Source organism: Solea senegalensis, linkage group LG4 (genome assembly GCF_019176455.1).
Source record: "Solea senegalensis isolate Sse05_10M linkage group LG4, IFAPA_SoseM_1, whole genome shotgun sequence".
NCBI classification, from domain to species: Eukaryota; Metazoa; Chordata; class Actinopteri; order Pleuronectiformes; family Soleidae; genus Solea; species Solea senegalensis.
Window position 1 is genome coordinate 184,324 of NC_058024.1, and position 14,848 is coordinate 199,171.

Sequence of the window (14,848 nt, forward strand, 5' to 3'; positions counted from 1 at the left end):
ATTCTACTCTTCGTTATACGAGTCTGAATCTCCACCTGATGCCTCAGAAATGGGTGATTTCTTAGATAGTCTTAATTTTCCCAACGTAAGCCAAGACTATGCGGAAAAACTTGATGCACCATTAACCTTGGAGGAAATTAATTTTGCCATAAGTACTATGCAGAATAATAAGGCTCCTGGCCCAGATGGTTTTCCGGTAGAATTTTTTAAAAGATTTAAATCTAAATTGGCCCCACTGTTGCACTCTGTATATATGGAATCATTGGAAAATGGCTTTCTTCCTCTTACTTTAAAAAAGCTTCCATAAGTCTGCTTTTGAAAAAAGATAAAGATCCATATCTCTGCAGTTCTTACAGACCTATCTCTCTGATAAATGTTGATGCTAAGATCCTTGCTAAGGCGCTTGCTCGCCTTCTAGAAAATGTTCTCCCATACATAATTTCAGAGGAGCAAACTGGATTTATTAAGGGACGTCAGCTTTTTTACAATGTGCGCACTTTGCTAAACATCATCTATTCCAAAACTACTGCTTCAACCCCTGAAGTAGCTATTTCTATTGATGCTGAGATAGGGTTGAATGGGACTACCTGCTTGCTGTACTGCGTAAATTTGGGTTTGGCAATGGTTTTATCTCATGGATACGGCTTCTTTACACTTCCCCACAGGCCAGTATTTTCACCAATGGCATTCAGTCCAGATATTTTACTCTGTCTCGTGGCACTCGGCAAGGGTGTCCTTTATCTCCCTTACTTTTTGTTCTCGCTATAGAGCCTTTGTCATTACATTTCAGGTCTTCCTCTATTTTTACTGGGATATCCAGATTAGGAATGGATTTCAAATTATCCCTTTATGCTGATGATTTGCTGTTATATGTCTCTGACCCTGGCCGATCATTACCAGCAATTTTATCCTTTCTACATAAATTTGGGTCTTTTTCTGGCTATAAGGTTAATACTGCTAAAAGTGACTGTTATCCTGTTAATGCCTCAGCACTACAACTGGATCAAGCTGACGTCCCTTTCAGATTGAGCCCCTCTGGCTTTAGGTATTTAGGGATCAATGTAACTAGATCATTAACCACTCTTTCGTCTGCTAACTTCGGTCCATTAATGGCTAAAATTAAATCTGACCTGCAAAGATGGAAAAGTTTGCCTTTATCACTTGTGGGAAGAATTAATACAGTTAAAATGAATATCCTGCCCAAATTTCTGTTCTTTTTTCAATGTCTTCCTATTTTTTAAGACCATTGATCAGGATATTTCTAGGTTTTTATGGTGTGGGAAGGTCCCAAGAATACGCAAGTCCATTCTTCAGAGATGTAAGCTAGATGCTGGACTTTCCCTCCCTAATTTTCAATTGTATTATTGGGCTTCACATATACATAAAATCTCATTTTGGACAGGATCATCCCACCCCCCCTGGTGTAAGTTTGAGGTAAAGTCTTTCAACACACCCTCTTTATTGGCTTTTCTTACCTCTTCTGTTTCTAATACCCTCCCTGGCCTCCCAGATAACCCATTGGTGAATTCCACCCTTAAAATCTGGTACCAATTCAGAAAACATTTTCAGTTTGTGTCCACTTCCACCTCGGCTCCGTTACTAAGGAATCACTTATTTAAACCTGCTCTAGCTGATCCCACTTTTTCAATATGGTTTCATAAAGGCTTGGTCAATTTTGAAGCTCTCTATAAGAATGGAATTTTCCGTAGTTTCTCAGATTTAGCATTGGAGTTTGAACTCCCACCTTCTCATCTTTTCCAATATTTTCAAATTAGACACTGTGTCAAATCTCTGTTTCCAACTTTTCTGTTTCTACCCCCAGCTCAACCATGGGACAAGCTCTTTTGCTCTGATTCCATTCAGAAGGGTTTAATTTCTAGAATTTATACTAGCCTTCTATTTTACGACAGCTCGCCTATCATTAAAATCAAGGCTGCCTGGGAAACTGAGCTAGGGCTGATCTTTGGTGACAATTGGTGGGACGCAGCTCTAAAAAAGATCCACACAAGCTCATCCTGTGCCCGTCTCTCACTCATACAATTCAAGGTTGTGTACAGAGTTCATTTTTCCAAGGCCCGTCTGTCACGAATTTATCATACTGTCAATGACATTTGTGACAAATGTCATACCTCTCCCTGTAATCTGACTCACATGTTCTATTCTTGCCCATTAGTGTTATCTTTCTGGCAGAAGTTGTGCAACATCATTTCCAAAATAATTTTAATAACTGTAAAGGCTTCTCCCTATATTGCCATATTTGGATGTCCAGAGGATTACAGTAGATACAACTCTGTGCAATTAGATATTATTGCTTTCACTTCTCTATTGGCAAGGCGACATCTTCTTTTTTACTGGAAATCTACTACAGCTTCTTCCAGTACCCAATGGCTCCAGGACGTTATGTCTTTTCTGAAGCTTTAAAAAATTAAATATTCACTGAGATCTGATTCCGCTAAATTTTATTCTAAATGGCAGTCTCTCTTAGATTTTTTCAGGTCTCTTCCATCCTTATCTCTCGATTGACGGTCCCCCCTGTAGGTAGTTAGTTTGATTATGTGTTGTGTTAGTTTATTTATTTATTTCATTTTCTCCTTTTGTTTTTTATAAAAAATGTATGTTTTATAAAAATTTGTTTGGATTTTGTTCACCTTGAAAGAGGGAAAAAAAACAAGAAAGTAATATGGTTCTTTTACTACTCCTTTGTGATACACATTACATTACAAGTATTTATTTTTTTCTGTTTTCACAACTGTGGCTTACAGTGTTGTTTTTGTAAATGTGCCATATTTCTCAATAAAAATATTAAAAAAAAAAAAAAAAAAAAGAGATACTATTACTGGTTCAGAGAACCTCAGATTAATTAGAAGCTGGCTGGTTTCCTGCATTTCAGTGTTTTATGTCATATACATTCATTAGTTGAGTCGTGGAGACTGGATATCTCAGGCTGCTGAAAATAGTACCTGGTACCGCCCGAGAGATCCAGGTTCTATACTAGTGGAAACATGTAATGGAAACGCTACTTAAAGGTGAGGCGCACTGAGTAGAACCGGTGGAAATACACCATTAAAGTACTCAACTAATAAATTCTTCACCTAACAATAACAATATATAATGTTACTTACAGAGGCGGGCCACACGGTGGTGTAGTGGTTAGCACTCTCGCCTTGCAGCGAGAAGACCCGGGTTCGAGTCCCGGTTGGAACAAGGGCCTTACTGCATGTAGTTTGCATGTTCTCCCCGTGTGTGCGTGGGTTCTCTCCGGGTTCTCCGGCTTCCTCCCACAGTCCAAAAACATGCAATGTGGGGATTAGGTAAATTGGACACTCTAAATTGACCATAGGAGTGAGTGTGAGAGTGAATGGTTGTTTGTCTCTAGTTGTGTGTGGCCCTGCGATGGACTGGCGAACTGTCCAGGGTGTACCCCGCCTATCGCCCGATGTAGCTGAGATTGGCACAGCACCCCCCACGACCCTCTGGTGGAGGATAAAGCGGTTAGATGATGACTGACTGACTGACTTACAGAGGCCATAGTATGGTTCTGTCTCACTTCTATGTGAGATATGGAGGTGTACTTACAAACATAAAGTAGTTTTTATGGTTCAGGACGCCTGGAGCTTGGATAACGTTGTGGTTACACACGTACATGCAAATGAGCGTGTAGCGTAGCCTGTAGCCGACAATCGCTAATGCTAAACGACAGAACAAGCACACAAAGACAGTTTTACAGTTTGTAAATATTGTAATATACATATTGTTTTAGGTGAAGTTTGGTTCTGTGTCCTGATTTATATTGCCCCAAGTTTGTGTAACAATCCTCCGTGAAGTGGTTGCTGCATACATGGAGGTATTTGGGAAATGTAGCAGGAATATTCCCATCAAATATGAAAGATATCCACTGAGCTGTTCTTTGCTCATTGGCTGGAGCTTGTGGAGCGTCTGGTTTTGTTTATCACAAACACTCGCTGAACCTTTCTTCCACACCGGATGTGCCCGGACTCTAGTGCCCGGACTAGGTGGTGCTGCTGTTTACAGGAGTGGTGAAATTCACCAGTGACGTAATTAGTCAACAGTGCCTTGCCGCTTTGTAGCGCTCCGGAAAACAATCAAACCCTGCGCTCTCAGCAGTGGCTGCACTGATTGTTATGGACTTTTAGGGCTTCATAGATGAGGTCATGACGCAGATACACACACAAACACAGCGTTAATTGGCCTCTTTAATAAAAGCAACATCAAATATAAGCTTCAATAAGAGTGGGAGCCTTTTATGAACATTACAAATTCTCTGCTTCATTCTAACATTTACGCCAGAGGTCTGCGGCGATGTTGGCAACACACTCTACCCGTCTTGAAACAAGGACCAAGGAGTCTAACGTGCTCGCGAGTCAGAGGGCACACACACAGATTCTGTTATTAATGTAAACACAAATATTCTCCGTATGCCAGCTGTGAGGAATCTTTGTATAATTAACAGTATTCATTCTGTAAAAATGTTTTCATAACAAAAATAATAAAAGTAGTATTGTAACTGAAATATTCCGAATTGAATCAAATCGATCAAATCCAATTGAAACCTTGTGAATCAGAATCGAATGGATTCAGGAAATTGGTGGCGACATCCAGCCCTAAAATTCTGTTTTTACCAAGTCCGACTGTACAGATATCACTGATGTCAGTGTGTGTGTGTGTGTGAATCAAAGCTCTGTGCTGCTGTAACATGAAATATCTTTATCCATAATCACAGAAATCACTCAGTGTTAAAAACGCTGTGGTGGCTTCAAATAAACGTGTGTTGATTAGTGTAAAACAGCTGTCGATGACATGGTGACCAGTCTGCCTCATGTTAAGCTGCAGCTCTAGTTCAAAAGCTTTAATATTTTTGGGGGAATAAATAAGATTACGTTACATCTAGTGACCTTTCATCACTCCCTGTGGTGTTCTGATCCATCCAGCTAGTTTACGAGTCCACACAGTGAGCAGCTGTTCACCACTGTGGGAAACACAGTCCATTCCAGGGTCATGTTTTTATCTCTTTCCTTGTTTCAACAGAGAGAAATGACCAGACAGAGCAGGAGGAGAGGAGAGAAATCAAACAGCGTTTAAACAGAAAGGTACGCAGCTATTTCAGTTTAATCTCATATTAACCCTGTCCCTTTACATGACTCTGTCTGTCTGTCTGTGAACTGTCCGGGTCACCTCACAGGTCTCAGACTCAGCAGTTGACTTATTGAGGACACCAGTGTGTGCAGTGCCGACTGTGAAGTTGTTTGGATACAAAATACAAGATAAATGTGATGCACTCGTGCTTTAAATGCTGTCATGAGCTGAGGAGAGCCACTGACATCCATGTGTGTCCTCCAGCTGAACCAGCGGCCGACGGTGGACGAACTGCGGGACAGAAAGATCCTGATCCGCTTCAGTGACTACGTGGAAGTGGCCAAAGCTCAGGACTATGACAGGCGAGCTGACAAACCCTGGACCAGACTGTCAGCCGCTGATAAGGTAGATAAAACGACACCTCTGACAAAGCAGACACACTGGAATTATCATGATTAAAATAGTAGAAAACTTACATTTGGTCGGTCTCCTCCTCTTTATTCCATTTTATTTTGTAAATAGAGGCCAGTTAAAGGTTAAAGGTTAAAATAGGGCAGAAAGATTTGGGAGAAATATCTGATTGGAATTTATCTGACAGATATTACATGAATATTGAATTTCAATATTCTCTGTGTTAAAAAAACAACACAAAATTCAACCATCAAAACACAACAGTGTTTCCTCCATCAGGGAACGAAACAACCTATTTACTGAATGGCTTAAATTTGGCTTTTTAAAGGCTGAATGTAAAAATAAAAACAATAAATAATCATTTGTTGATATAAATTGATGTAATTACATAAATATATGGATAATCAGTAGCAAAGATTAATTAATTTTTTTATAGAAGAGCTGGCATTATTGATCCTTGCTTGTACAATGGAAATACAATTTTAAAATTATTTTATTTTTTATTTATTGAACAGAAGTATTGACATGTATGTTAAAAAAGGTTGATCAACACTTACCATCATCATTGTGGTAGAGCCATGAGGGGCCTGTGCTTCCCTTCAGCTCTCCTTCACTTTCTTCCTCTGCTCATCTCTGTCTAATGTTACTTGTCTTACGATTACATAAAACATGAACGTCACATCATTTACACTCACATCACATCTGATTACAAGTGTGAACAGTAAATGTAAAAGTAATTCGTCTTCATCTTCATCAGACGTCTCTCTCTTCAATAGTAAATACTGAGCAAGATATTTATCTGTAGTTTACCGTAGAATTCGTGAGTACCTGACCCGGCGCAGGACTCTGCTGTGAGGGTGGAGACATGCGGCGCTGGTGCAGCAAGGATTTAAGATGGGCGGCCCACCACTCCTTCATGAATGTAGAGGAAACGCTGCATTATAGACATAGCCACGCATGACAAAGTAATAATAATCATTTAGAAAAAGGATCTCAACCAAGCGTCTTAAATACAGTACCTCATGGATTTGATGATTGTGTAAAGGAAGTGCTGGAGTCTCATAAACATCCACAGAGGGAAGAGTCTCTTTCAGGAGAAAAACAAAAAGATTTATGAGTGGACGCTGTAACAGAAATGTAACAGTGAGGCTTCAAACGTCTCCTGGTTGGTACCAAAAAATGTTGTGTTCTGGGTTCTATATATAAAGCTTCGATAAATAGATATTAAATGTCATTACTAATCTAACCGTTGGTTTTCCATATTCTCCTGTTTCTACTAAAACAACAGACACTGCTACCTTTCATCACCTCAGCTCACGCCTGATGTTGCTTGTTTGTCTGTTTTTCTGCAGGCGGCGATACGAAAGGAGCTGAACGAGTTTAAAAGTCATGAGATGGAAGTTCACTCTTTGAGCAAACATCTGACGAGGTCAGTACTTTCTTGTCTGTTGTTCACAGATCATGTCTCAGGAGGGTCGTGCTAAACCCTCACTTACACAATGGTGAGCTGAATTTGACCTGAAACCAGGTCCTGGAGATGAGAAAGTGACTTGCTGATGGCTGTGTCATCATGATGTGTAGCTTTCTTTAAGAGTGCAGCCTACTGTGATAATAATACAACACTGTTTTAACCCACGTTCACCAGGTTCCACCGGCCTTAGCAAGGTTTCTTCTGTGAAGAGTTGCTGAAACCTGGTTCTGTCAGTGAAGACCTGGACCCTGGCCCACAGTCAGTGGGTGTCCTGATATCAGGGTCCCAGTCACCCTTGGAGGCTATGTCTCTGGAAACTGAGCCACCAGTGGACATGTAGTGAGCTCCACTTCTGCTCAGAGGAATCATGACTCTCACTTCACCCTGTCACAGAAGAGCAGCGACGTCGTTCCTTTTTTTTGTTTTCTTTTGTTTTTTGAAAGATTTTTTTTTTGTGCATGTGACGGTCGACCAGTGCCACTCCGATGATGAATTCATTTCATATCAACAGTGTAAACGTTCTTCAAACAGAAATCACTTTGTATTTACTGTCTGCACAATACACGTGTTCAGTTTGTAACAAACTTTGTTTTGTCTTCAATCTCAGATGAAACGTGTAAAACGAGTTCTAGAGAAACTATGTAGCCTTCAGTTAGCATCAAATGTCAACAGATGTTTAGTTTGTCCATCGTAGGCCACTGTAAAAACATGGTGCCTCCGTAGCGCTCAGATGAACTCATTGTGGGCTAAAAAAACACCATCAAATCATCGTCCATTCATTAAAATCCAATTTCTTGACCTTAAATGTATACACTGGACCTTGATTATCATGGTACGCTGTAGCTAAAATGCACCATATTAATAGAATGTGATTTCACAAGGTCTCAGTTCGATTTGATTCAATTCTAATTTAATTAGGAATATTTCCCTTACAATAGCATTCTTAGTTGCTCATGAAAACATTTTTATAGAATTACTGTTCATTATAGAAAGATTTGTGTTAACATAAACAACAGAATCCAAAGCAGTGACATTAATGTAGTTTTTATTGAACTGATCACATGACAGGTAGAATACATCATAAATGTCATTACAGGTATTTATTTAACATGTAATTAACAAATGAACAGAGCGTGAGACAATAAGTTCACACGCCACACATGACATGTACTGGCCAACACAGCTGTAACCAATCAGCCCCTAATCAGGTGTCTTTTAAAAAACAGCACTCACTTTGAAGCGGCAGCTTCAGGAAGACGAAGGCTCAGGAAGATGAAGACTCAGGAGTCTAACAAGGAGGCTAACGAGGCTAAGTACCTGTCTGCAAGTGTTTTCTACCTTTCACATATGTGCACTTTTTCCATTCCTGTTCATGTTTCTTCTCATAGATACTACAAACCTCACAATCACTCACAGCATCACTGTAACCTGTCCTCACTTATCTATCCCACCCACTCCACACACATCCAACACCTTGTTGCAGGGGGCCTGTGGAACTGCCAGTCAGCTACCCGCAAGACTGAGTTCATCTCTGGCTTTGCTAGTGAGCAATGCCTGGACTTCCTTGCGCTCACTGAGACTTGGATAACACCCTCCAACACAGCCACCCCTGCGGCTCTTTCCTCCGCCCACTCCTTCTCCCACACACCCAGATCCACTGGAAGGTGGCGGGACAGGTCTGCTCATCAACCCCAACTGGACTTTCACTCTTTACCCACTGCCACACTTCTCTTCACAGTCGTTTGAATTTTATGCTGTAACTGTAACTCACCCAGTAAAACTCATCATTGTTGTCATCTACCGTCCACCAGGCCCATTGGGACACTTCTTGGAGGAACTAGATGTCCTCCTTTCAAACATCCCAGAAAATGGTCCACCACTTGTTCTTCTTGGTGACTTCAACATCCAGTCAGAGAAGTCACCAATCTACTTCTTCTACTGCAGGTCACTCGACCGAAACTGCACTTCTTGCTGTCACTGAGCAACTCCACACTGCCAGGGATGCCTCTCTCCTCTGTGCTCATCCTCTTGGATCTTTCTGCAGCGTTTGACACAGTTAACCACCAGATCCTTACTTCCTCCCTTCAAGAACAAGGTGTCTCAGGCTCTGCACTTACCCTACTCTCGTCCTATCTTCAAAACCAAACATAGAGTAACTTGGATAGGATCTGTGTCGGAACCCTGTCCTCTAGCTACTGGGGTCCCTCAGGGTTCTGTCTTGGGCCCTCTCCTCTTCTCTCAATACACCAACTCTCTTGGTTCGGTTATTCGCTCTCATGGTTTTTCCTATCACAGCTACGCCGATGACACCCAACTCATTCTCTCTTTTCCCAGCTCCGACACATCTAGCAGAACGGATCTCCGCTTGTCTGACCAACATCTCTCAGTGGATGTCTGACCATCACCTGAAGCTCAATCTCGACAAGACTGAGTTTCTTTTTCTCCCAGGTAAAGGGGTCTCCCACCACAGACCTAACCATAACACTCGACAACTCTGTGGTAACTCCTTCTCATACCACAAGGAACCTGGGTGTGACACTTGATGACCATCTCTCCCTCACTGCCAACATTGCTGCAACAGCTAGATCTTGCAGATACATGTTGCACAACATCAGAAGGATATGGACCCAGAAGGCAGCACAGGTTCTGGTCCAGGCTCTTGTCATCACACGCTTGGATTACTGCACCTCCCTCCTGGCTGGTCTCCCTGCGTGTGCCATACAACCTCTGCAACTCATCCAGAATGCGGCAGCTTGACTGGTCTTCAACTTACCAAAATTCTCCCACACTACACCGCTCCTTCGCTCCTTTCACTGGCTTCCTGGAGCTGCTTGCCTCCGCTTCAACTCTAGTGCTTGCATTCCATGCTACAAACGGATCCAGTCCAGCCTACATCCAGGACATGATCAAAACCTACACCCCAGCCTGCCCACTCCGCTCTGCATCGGCAAACCAGCTTGCTGCCCCCTCATTGAGAGGATGGCAGAGGCATTCGCAGAACTCGAGACTGTTCACTGTCCTAGCTCCCAAATGGTGGAACAAGCTCTCCATTGACAACCGGACAGTGGAAAGCCTCCACATCTTCAGCCGCCGACTAAAACACATTTCTTCCGACTCTACCTCGACTAAGACGACGACGAGTAAAACAAAAAAAAAACTTGCTTATACATCGCACTTATGATTAGCACTTCATAGTTTGATCTACTTGAAGCTCTTACTTACTTCTAGCTCTTATTTGTACCCAAATGTTTAAATGCACTTACTGTAAGTCGCTTTGGATGAAAGCGTCTGCTAAATGACATGTAATGTAATGTAATGTAATGATTTTAATCTCTTAATGTCCTGATGTTCCAGTTTGAAAAGTTTCAGTTAACCATGAAAATGAGCTTCTGCTTCTCATTTGATTTCAAACCAGTGTTGGAAATATTTCTTTAAAAAAGGAATTAGTTACAGTTACTTCTCCCAAAAAAACAACTGAATTAGTTACTGAGTTACAAATTATAAAAGTAACTAGTTACCAGGGAAAGTAACTATTGCATTACTTTCAAGTGCAATTATTTATGATAAATCTGGATATTAGCATAAAACTGACACTGAATACAGAAACAGTGAACAAAAATCTAAATGGTTTTAATGTTCAACAGACCTGGCTACATTTTGTCAAAAATACTATACTTCCAGTTTAACATTTACCGAGCTCGCCATTCAACATGTTGTTGATCGTTTACTCACTTGTGTCATTGTGTGTGCGACTGCGCTTGCTTTCGTTCATGTGTCAACAACACTCGCCCAACTCTACCTGTGATTGGCGTACGATGAAATGTTACCATCATCACTCTGTCTCCTCATGAGGAAGAAGTGTAAACTTTGCCTCTCTGTTCTAGTTGTTCTGATGAAAACAGCTTCAATTAAAGTAAAACGCTACATTTTTGGAAGTAGTGGTAACGTGTCACGATGGAAACACTAATTAATTAGATTACTCGTTACTGAAAAAAATAACACAGTTAGTAACCTGTTTATTTGTAGCGCCGTTACTCCCATCACTGTTTAAAACAATTATGTTCCCATTTAGAGGAAAATAGACAATAAACTATATGAGTGGACATCGATGTGATTGACAGCTGGTTTTGTCCAATCAGAGCCTGCAGATCTGTTTTAAAAACTGACATGGCAGGATGGTCAAATCTCGTGGTTTTCTGTCTTTTTTTGTCATTTTTTACACAGTTCATGGTTGAACACTGAATGAGAGGAACATGCTATTGTCATCACATTTCTGCTCCCTGAGTATGTTATTCTCAGACAAAGACATTAAAGTGATGGTTTGATGCTTTGTTAGTGTCACATAATGTGCAACTAGGTTTTGAATGAAGGCTTTATTTCTAACACGTGAACAACATTTTCTTTTGAAGAAGGAGAAAGAAAAACTAGACAAAAAAAAGAAAACCAAAAAGAAAAGAACATGTCCAAAACAGAGTAGAAAGAAACTACTTCATAACTAATAATCATCAGTTGACATCTAGTTTACCAATATGCTACATGCAGGGTTGCTCTTATGTGCAGAAGAACTGTGATTCAGGACTTTGAACTGTAGAGGGCAGTAATTGACAGTCTGTTGACTGTCTGTTTGTGACTGAATGACTGATAGTACCACTGATCTACTAATGTAGTATGTATAATGTTGTACTGTAAGAGTTGTTACTGATGCAAATAGATCTGGTTTAAGTCGGGACCTGGTTAACACGGACTATGTTAACACAGCAGCACATCCTGGAAAGTCACGACATTTTTAAAATCCCAGTCTGAAGAAGTAAATTTGTCCATCTCGCTTGTGCGGGAGCTTACTGGAAGCATGGCATACTTTTCCTCATTTCTGGATCATCTGGATCCTGCTGGATCCTGCTGGATCATCTGGATCATCTGGATCCTGCTGGATCATCTGGATCCTGCTGGATCATCTGGATCATCTGGATCCTAATGGATCATGTGGATCCTGCTGGCTGCCCTGTGCAGATGTGTCGCTGATTAATGATGGGCCTGGTCTCTTCATGGTTAAAGAAAGTGCTTTCTTCCTGGTTCCTGCTGCTGGTTTTAACATCTATTCTGATGTTTGTAGAAGAATCGGCTCTTGATTTGAACTCTTTTATCCACAGCATCACTCCATTCACCAGTCATCGCTCCCCGTGGAAAAACAGGAGAGAAAACCCGTACTGGATTGTTCTGTCATTGACCTGGACTCTCGTCACTATACCTCCTTGTTGGGCTGCTTTGCCTCATTTATCTGCTCTGTTCTACCCTGGCTGGTAGCAGTGATGGAGATGCAGAGGAAAAAGTGGTCTCTCGTTTCTGTGCTGTGTTTAATGAATATGAGGCAAAGTTAACTCTGTGGCTCAAAGAGACTTATCCCATTTCTTACTAAAATTTCTTACTAAAATAGATTTTTTTCTGATGCCATCCCAAATAAATGACTAAAATGTATTAACCAACTAAATTTAAACATTTGGAGAAACACACTTTCTTATATATGGTGAAAGACAAAAATGAAATTATTGAAAATAAACTAGCTACAATCTCGGATCAAACATAGGTACTGTATTCCGAATCACTTATTCAACAAAGTTTGTGGTTTAAACAGGCGTTACATAGATTAGAAAGAAAATGGCGTTCCAATAACCTAGAGGAATTTTATATAGCCTGGTAAGATGGTTTTGTAGCTTACAAAAAAGCCCTACACAAAGAGTTGCCTATTATTTTTCTTTAATTGAAGAAAATAAGAATAATCATAGATTTCTTTTCAGCACTGTAGCCAGGCTGACACAGAGCCACAGCTCCACTGAACCATCTATTCCTTTAACACTGAGCAGTGATGACTTTATCAACGTCTTTGTGAATAAAATTACATTAATTAGAGAAAAAATGGATCATCTCCTCCCTCATATTGGGACTGACTCGTCTTCTAGCACAAGAGCTTTAGAAGCACCAGGTGCACAGTTAGACAGTTTCTCCTCTATAGATCTCCCTGAGTTAACATCATTAGTTTTATCATCTAAGCCATCAACCTGTCAGTTAGATCCTATCCCCACCAAACTAATCAAAGATGTGTTTCCTTTAATAAACAACTCTATATTAACTCAAATTAATCTATCCTTATTAACTGGATATGTGCCCCAAACGTTTAAAATAGCAGTTATTAAACCCCTTCTCAAAAAAGCGACCCTTGACCCAGATATTTTAGCTAATTACCGACCTATATCTAATCTTCCCTTTGTTTCTAAAATCTTAGAAAAGGCAGTTGCTAATCAATTATGTGAATATTTGCGCATTAATGGCCTGTTTGAAGATTTTCAGTCAGGTTTTAGATTAAACCATAGCACAGAAACAGCACTAGTTAAAGTTAGTAATGATCTTCTCTTGGCCTCAGATAATGGTCTAGTTTCTTACCTTGTCCTGTTAGATCTTAGTGCTGCATTTGACACCATTGATCATAATATTCTACTGCAGAGATTGGAGCAGACTCTTGGTATCACAGGTGCTGCCCTCTGCTGGTTTAAATCATACTTATCCGATAGATTCCAGTTTGTTCATGTTAATGATAAAACCTCACTACAAACAAAAGTTAATTGTGGAGTTCCACAAGGCTCAGTGCTTGGGCCTATACTTTTCACCTTATATATGCTTCCTCTAGGGAACATTATTAGAAAGCATAACATACATTTTCATTGTTATGCAGATGACACACAGCTATATCTATCGATGAGGCCGGATGAAATAAATCAGGTTGTTCAACTCCAGGAATGTCTCAGAGACATTAAGTCCTGGATGACCTGTAACTTTCTAATTTTAAACTTTTATACTCGGCCCTAAACACCCCAGAGAAAAACTTTCTGATCACATTGTCACTTAAGATGACATCACCATGGCTACCAGTTCCACTGTGAGGAAACTTGGAGTTACTTTTGACCAGGAAATGTCTTTTGATTCACACATAAAACTCATTTCCAGAACAGCCTTCTTCCACCTGCGCAACATTATGAAAATTAGAAACATTCTGTCTTTACAGGATGCTGAAAAACTAGTTCATGCTTTTGTTACATCTAGATTAGATTACTGTAACTCCTTATTATCAGGATGTTCCAACACGTCTGTTAGAATACTTCAGTTAATTCAAAATGCTGCAGCACAAGTTCTGACAGGAACTAGAAAGAGAGACCATATAACTCCAGTGTTAGCTTCTCTACACTGGCTCCCCGTACAGTTTAGAATTAAATTTAAAATCCTCCTCCTCACGTACAAAGCACTTAATGGTCAGGCCCCTTCATACCTGAAAGACCTTTTCTTACCCTATCACCCTAACAGACCACTTAGGTCACAAAATACAGGTTTACTTGTGGTTCCCAGAGTCTGTAAGAGTAGAATGGGAGGCAGAGCCTTTAGTTACCAGGCTCCTCTCCTGTGGAACCAGCTTCCAATGACAGTTCGGGAGGCGGAGCCTCTCTCTGTATTTAAAGTTAGACTTAAAACTTTCCTTTTTGATAAAGCTTATAGTTAGAGCTGGTTCAGGGAAACCTGGACCATCTCTTAGTTATGCTGCTATAGAACTAAACTCTTGGGGGATTTTCCTGTGGTGCACAGTAGAAAATGGAGGGACGTTGTACGCACATAACTTCAACCCAAAAAAAAATATATTAACTTATTTATTAGAAAATGTTTTACAGAAAAATGATTCCCTGGGTGTCAATGATATATTTAATACATAGACATACATAGAAAAAAGAGCTGCTGAACTTAAGGGCCACACGGTTGGTGTAGTGATTAGTGCACCTGGATACATGTTCTCCCTGTGTGTGTGTGTAGGTTTTCTCTGGGTTGTCCGAC

At 40.5% G+C, this 14,848-nt stretch overlaps 1 long non-coding RNA gene across 1 annotated transcript; it reads left to right on the top strand.

Annotated features, from left to right (window-relative positions):
* Positions 1 to 4,917: 4,917 nt before the first annotated feature.
* LOC122768587 lies at positions 4,918 to 7,560 on the top strand. Its single transcript, XR_006360324.1, has 4 exons — positions 4,918 to 5,108; positions 5,359 to 5,499; positions 6,858 to 6,934; positions 7,151 to 7,560. It is a non-coding gene; the product is annotated as an uncharacterized LOC122768587 (long non-coding RNA).
* Positions 7,561 to 14,848: the final 7,288 nt, after the last annotated feature.